This window comes from Ammospiza nelsoni, chromosome 1, assembly GCF_027579445.1.
Source record: "Ammospiza nelsoni isolate bAmmNel1 chromosome 1, bAmmNel1.pri, whole genome shotgun sequence".
NCBI lineage: Eukaryota > Metazoa > Chordata > Aves > Passeriformes > Passerellidae > Ammospiza > Ammospiza nelsoni.
Genome location: NC_080633.1, coordinates 102,569,117 through 102,575,606, shown reverse-complemented (window position 1 = coordinate 102,575,606; position 6,490 = coordinate 102,569,117). Strand labels below are relative to the sequence as shown.

The window sequence follows — 6,490 nt, the reverse complement described above, 5'->3', positions numbered from 1 at the left end:
GCGTCCCGTGCCCTGCGCGAGGCCCACGTGGGCGGCGCGCGGCCAATGGGAGCGCCGCTGGGAGGGGGGCGGGGGGAGCCGAGCGGCGGCGCGGGGTGTGAGGAAAGGAGGGAGGGAGAGAGGGAAGAAGGGAGAGACAGGGATAGAAGGAAGGAAGGGAGCTAGGAAGGTGAAGGAAGGAAAGAAAGGAAGGGAGAAAGAAAGAAGGAAAGAACGGCGGGCGGGGTGTTTGCAATCCCCGGAGCCGCGGCTGAACTTCAGCCCCTGAGCACTGCGGGCGGCACTCGCTGCCCTGCCCGATTCCCCGCGGCCGCGCCGTCCACAGAGACAGCAGCAGCAGCAGGAGGAGGACGCGTCCCGCTGCCGTGCTCCCGGGAGAAGGTAAGGACCGGAGCGCACCTTCCCGGCGCGCGGCGGGGACCCCCGGCCCCACCCGGTGCCCGCGAGGTGCCGCCCCCTTGTCCCCGAGCCCGGGGAGCGCCCACCCGGTGCCCGCCTCGGCGGTGTCAGCGCTGCCGCCGTGTCCCCCCGGGCAGCGGGCACCGCGCCTCCCGCCCTGCTCCGTCCGGCCGCGCTGTCAGCCCGTCAGCGCCGCGGCGGGGACCATGGCCGCCGCTGTCACCGCCTGGCCCGCCGAGCCCGGCCCCTGCCCCGCCGCCCGGCGTGAGGGGCCCGCTGCCCACGGGAGGGTCCCGCGGGAGGCAGGGCCGGGAATGTGCGGGGACGGTTGTGAGGCGGCACGGGCGAGCGGGGCGCGGGTGCCGAGCGCGGCATGGCAGTGTACACACACACGGCACACAGACACGCACGCACATAGCACACACGCCCCGCCTCCGTGTCGGGAATTTCGGCTGCTCCCTGCAGCCTCGGGAGTTGCTCCGTCGGTGCCGGGGTTGGCCGGCAGCTCGGCGGGATAACGCGTTCGTTCCCTGACAGCGCCAGGCGGCCGCCGGTGTGCATGGAGCGCGGCAACTCGCGCTGCACAGGTGACAGCAGGCAACAAAGGAAGGGCAAGGAATGAGAGAATGCCAGGCTCAGTTGCGCAGTTCTTCATTCTGATTTCTGTCAGATTCTCGAGGTACCATTGATAATATTCAGTCTTGTTTGGTTGGGCTTTTTTGTTTTGGTGGAGGATTTTTAGTTTTTTTTAAATTTGGTCTTTTTTTCCCCCTAAAGAATGTGTATGCAATAAGAAATTAAAGGATTCTTCTTTTTTACGTTAAACTCCCAAATAAAATATTTTGCAGAATCAATTAGGTTGTAAAAGACCTCTGAGATCGCTGAGTCCAACCTGTGACCAAACACTATCATGTCAAGTAGACCGTGGCACTGAGTGCTGTGTCCTGTCTTTCTTTAAACACCTCCAGAGGTGTTGATTCCACCACCTCCCTGAGCAACACGTTCCAATATCAGTTATTTAATATTGGTATTAAATATCAATTACTTAATATTGGTATTATTGGGTAGAGCTCCTTTGGAAATTGCCTGGACACTGTCACTGTGTTCCATGCCTTTCTTCTGCAGCCCATGTGATATGGAAGAAAGGGAATACTATGCCCTTGAATTACAAGGTAACTGATGGGATAAAACAAATCTTTAATGGAGAAAAGTAAGTGAGTGAGTGGTGATGCTTACAGGAACAAAAAGCTATTGGACAGATGTGGAGCAGTCCAAATGTACTTATATTCCAGGAAAAAATTGTCTAATTTTGGAATGCTAGGAAAGGGTGAGATCATCATGTCTATAAGAAATGATTAGCTATTATTAAAATAATTCATTTTGACAAATTATTGACAAGCCTTGATTTGGAGGTTGGGGGCACTTCCTTCTCTCTAATTTTGAAACAGCAAGGGTGTGGGTGTTTCTCAGTATGCAAGTTGATGGTAGCTTGGTTGTCCTCAAGTCTTGGTTACTGTAGGTAGGGACATGGTGAGCTGCTGTGTAGTGCAAGGAGCCTGTGCTTTCTTTTCCTTCTTCTGCAGTAATCCTTTGCTATAGTTCACTGGGTAAAAGTCCCCAGAGCAACAGATCTTCAGCATTATCTGACATGTCAGGGTGTTTCAACTGTTCTTTTTATTTGAGGTTTGTGCAGGTGTTGTGTATCTCTTGCTTTTCTTCATTCTTTGAGGTGGAAATTCAGACTCCCTGCTGACCTTGTGATTTGATCAGCTGGGGACCTTAATCTCACCCTCTGTGGATTTAGTAGGTTTCTCTGCAATCTTGAGAACTGCTCTGTTCAAATAAATTGTATGGTTTGAGGTACAGCAGAATATTTCTCTGGGAAGGTAATGGTGAACCCATTGACTGTCTGTGTCTTTTTACATTCCACCTTCCCCTTAATAGTTCTACTTTTCTGTATGTGTTTTGCAAGCCAAAATGTCAAGGAGCACCAGTGTTTTTCTTGGCACTCAGAGGACCATGATGGCTTTCTTGTGGGCAAAGTTAGTTTTTCAGTGTGTGGTGTGTGAATCCCTTTTCCTATTTCCAAGCTTTTCTGTAGTAATCACTGAGTGTGGGCAGTTGATCAGAGAGCCTTTGGTTCTTTCACAAAGATGACAGCTCAGTCTTTCAATTATAAATATTTCTGCCTTTCTATTGCCATCTCTTTGTGTGTTCTTCTCCCACCCAGAGGATTATTCAGAATTGTTTGTGAACTCAGAATACTACAGACATTAAAGCTTAGGACAGATGTTGTGTAAGAAAGTAAGCCCCATGCCACAAACTGAAGTCTGTGTGCAGTTTCTTCCAACAGGCTTGCACAATTGGTGACTTCTTAGAGGAAAGGGTCTTTTAATAAGCAGGCTAAATGAGTGCTTGTGTGAAGCTTCTGTTGCAGAAGGTACTCCTGTGTTATCCCTTAACCATGGGATTAAAAACATACACTGAAAGTTGAATATCTATGTTTACAAATCAATGGTCATCAGTCATTCTCAAAAAATAGTTTCTTTGCACCCTTAGATGTCTGTTTAAATGGCTAGAAACTCCAAAAGCTGTTTCAGCTTTCACTTAACTAGGTGCAAGGTGCTGGAGATAGTTTTTAGTGGAAATCTAGGCACCTAGAAATGACTGAGCTAGAACTTCTTCCTCAGTACTCAGAACTTCTTCCTCAGTATTGGGCATACAGGCAAGGAAACAAATTGTATTTGTTGGACTGATTTACCATGTTTAGACCATCTTAGGCTGATGAAATTGCCTGAGAGTCTGGTGCAGTTGGTCCTCTTTAAAACTGGAAAAAACTATTGATCACAAAATACATAATGATTAACCTGCTACCACACTGTTAATATACACACTCAGAACAACCTACTTTTGACATTTTTTTGATCTTCCCCTACAAAGTGATGGACTGGGCATGACTGTTTGGTGTTTCTTCTTTTCTGTGTTCTCTTGCAGATGGAATATTATAAATGTTGATTGGTCATTTAGTCTCCAAATCAAACTATTTTTTAACTACATCATTAGACTCTAGTGACAGATGGTATGAAATAAACATTAGCACAAACTCAGTCTTGCATTTTGTGTTATTACACTGAATGATTTTATTAACAGAATAACAAAAGTCAGAGCTCTGCTAACATCTTTAGGGTTTTTTTTGTCAGTTCATTATTATTCCAGAACATACAAGAGCCTTAAAAGTTCTTCTGTAAGCTTATGGAGGCAGTTGAGAACCTTTATTGCCACCTTGCTTAAAGACTAAATATTCATGTAGAGACATGAAGCCCTTGAGAGTATGACTTTGCCTTAGTTTATTTTAGATTATTTCCCTGGATCTTATGAAGGATCCTTATGTCTGCTGCAACTGCTTTTGTCTTTCACAAGCAGCATATGAATAAATGCTCCTCAGTTCCATGGCTTCTACACAGAGTGCTCTAGGTAATGTCACAAGTGGGTTGATTTCACACTGGTTTATGTTAAGAAAAGCCATTAGCAACATTAGAGACAGAATTAGGGGCTATATTAGAGGCAAAAACTAAAAATGCACTCTGTGGAGGAAAACTTTATTTATTTTCTTCTCTGGTCATCTGTTTTCTACCCTTGAGTAGCTTGCTGGAGATAGAGAGTATTGGAACAACTCTTTCCTTGGCTTATATCTTACATTTATGAGGCTGGAAAGCATCAGGTAGAAAGCAGTTTTTATCCTCCTCTCTGGGCTTCAGAATGTATTCAGTGCAATGAACCCCAAATGACCCTAACACATTTCTGAGTGTTCTGTAGTAGATCTTAAAAAGTTCCATTGTTTGATGACAGCAGAAATGAGCTTATGTGTAAAGACATTTCCTATGGTTTCCCTTCTCTTTCCAGGCCTTTTGCATTACTCCTGCTTAAGAGGTGTCTGGCTATCAAACCTTTCAAGCTCTGTTGGCCAAATGATTTTCTTAGCTGGTTCGTGGAAATGTCTTCCTCTTGTTTGTTTCCTTCAATATTGTATGCAACAAACAAGTAATTGAGAGAAACCAATGTTCTGTGGTGCTCTGTACTCTTCAGCAACCTACTAATCTGGGTTCTTACTCCTAGATTAATAATGAAGGGAAAATGGGTCTTTCATTGGTGGTGTTCTCTTTCATGTGTGGGTAATGCTAATCTATTCATTTTTTGACTTCAAGAAGAAACAGGTGTCTTGACACCCATTTTACCTTTTTTCAGCAAATTAAAAACAATTCTAGTTTTTGTCTTGAAAAGAACTGGTTCTTTGCTTTCCAGTCCAGTTCTGCAGATGACACAGTAAAACTTCAGTGAAAGTCAACTGCAGTACTCACTGTAGTTTTACAGCCCTAAATAGTTATACTTGTCTGCAAACAGTATTCTGCTTGTTCTCTCTTTCCACTCCATCTGTTCCCTTGCTATCTCTTATCCCCAGAAGAAAGATTATTTCTGTAAAGGAGCTGACAGATGATTTTGTTGTTATTTTTGCGAGATTTGGTGATGGCCAAGAGGTGGCATTAAAGCCTGTTGAATATGTTGCATGTCTTCACAATTTAGCCAGGACAAAAACCTCTGTTGTCCATTTGGGAACCCATGAGTAAGCCAAGATTCCTTTCTGTCCTGCATCTACTGCTTTAGATTCTTCTTATGAATGGTAGCCCTCCAGCTACCTGCTTCACCTGTCCTGAATCCTGCTATAGCTGAGGGACTGTGAGTAGGCGTTGGCACTTGATCTGTTCTCAGCCTCTGAAGGGCCTTTGTGTGTGTTTGAAGTCATGTTCTTTCTGGCAGTGCTGCAGAGAAGTTGTGGGTTTTCTTGGTTTTAGATTGACAAAATTATCATTAGTTTATGAAGATTTAAATAGAAATTATTGAGGTTGTAGTAATAACGTATGGCATAGTCATGAAATCTCTTGTCTTGGAGATCTGTAGGTTTCCAGAGGGAAAGTAGATTCCTGTGGAAGGATTGTAAATTGTTTGGCAGTAGGTTTGCTTATTTTATGTTTGTCAAAGCACTGATAAAGAGGGTTTTAAGTTTTATTCTGGTAGATTCTGCATATGCAATAATCTTTCTTAATTGAAAAATATTTATGTAGCTACATCTTTAAGTAATAACCTGTAGATCAAGCCTGACGTTTACAACTCCACTTCTCCATGTAGTTTAAAGAGTGTATCATATGAAGCTAAACTGTGCAGGTGTTTCCTTTGAACCCATAGCTCATCCTAAAAAAGACTCAAGAGGAAGCACCTGTGAACATTCAAGTTTATAGACTTGTAGGTTAAAAGGGAGGACTAATGGATTTTGCAAGGAGCGTTTTGGGTTCCTAAGAGCCAGAGTTCTTGGGCCAGCATATTCTTTTATTTCCCTGGAATAGAATTCCTCTTTGTAGAATCTCCTTTATTTTGAGAGACTATTGAGAATAAAGGGCAATCCCTTCAGGCACTCTGGAAACTTACCTGTGTCTGATTCTAAGAGGTGAGGTTGCTTTTCCATGTAAATGTTTATTTTGCCACCTAGGTCTTTCCCTCAGTAGGAATATGGAGTTTGCATTCTGCACAGTTGTCCTGACACGGTGGGAGCATGGCACCCATACTCACAAGATGCCCCAGTTCTTCTGGCCAGCTGTGTGAGGATTTGTTAGAATAAATGCTGTCCTGACCACATAGCATAAGTCTCTGGAGAATGCAGAAGACACAAACCTTGTCCTATGCTGAATGTGTCAGCAGGAGGAGAGAACAGCCCGTAGCCATCCTGTTGCTGAGGTAAAGAGCATCTGCATTTCTGATTCATGGGACAGAATCATGGACCAGCTGAGGTCAGAAGGCCCCTCTGGCCCCATCATCTCGTCCCTCCCAGGCTCCCTGCAGGCTCAGCTAGGGCAGTGTGCTTATGGTCATGACCAGTTGAACCTGCAATTTGGCTCAATAGTGCAAGGAAAATATTATGTTCTAATTTTACTTAGTCTGCTGAGATTCCTTGCTGAACTTATTGTTGAAGACTTGATAAAATTTCAGCTGTTGTAGTTATTGTGTTTTTCCTGACTAATTTGATTTTTAATAGTCAGAG

The 6,490-nt window shown here is 44.5% G+C and overlaps 1 protein-coding gene across 3 annotated transcripts in view; it reads left to right on the top strand.

Annotated features, from left to right (window-relative positions):
• Positions 1–97: 97 nt before the first annotated feature.
• The window catches only part of ANKRD12 (ankyrin repeat domain 12), a 59,459-nt gene continuing 53,066 nt past the window's right edge, over positions 98–6,490 (top strand). For all 3 annotated transcript variants that reach the window (XR_009419565.1, XR_009419576.1, XM_059483536.1), the window contains exon 1: positions 98–381. The gene's annotated coding sequence lies outside the window, so the exon portion shown is untranslated. The remainder of the gene's footprint in view (positions 382–6,490) is intronic.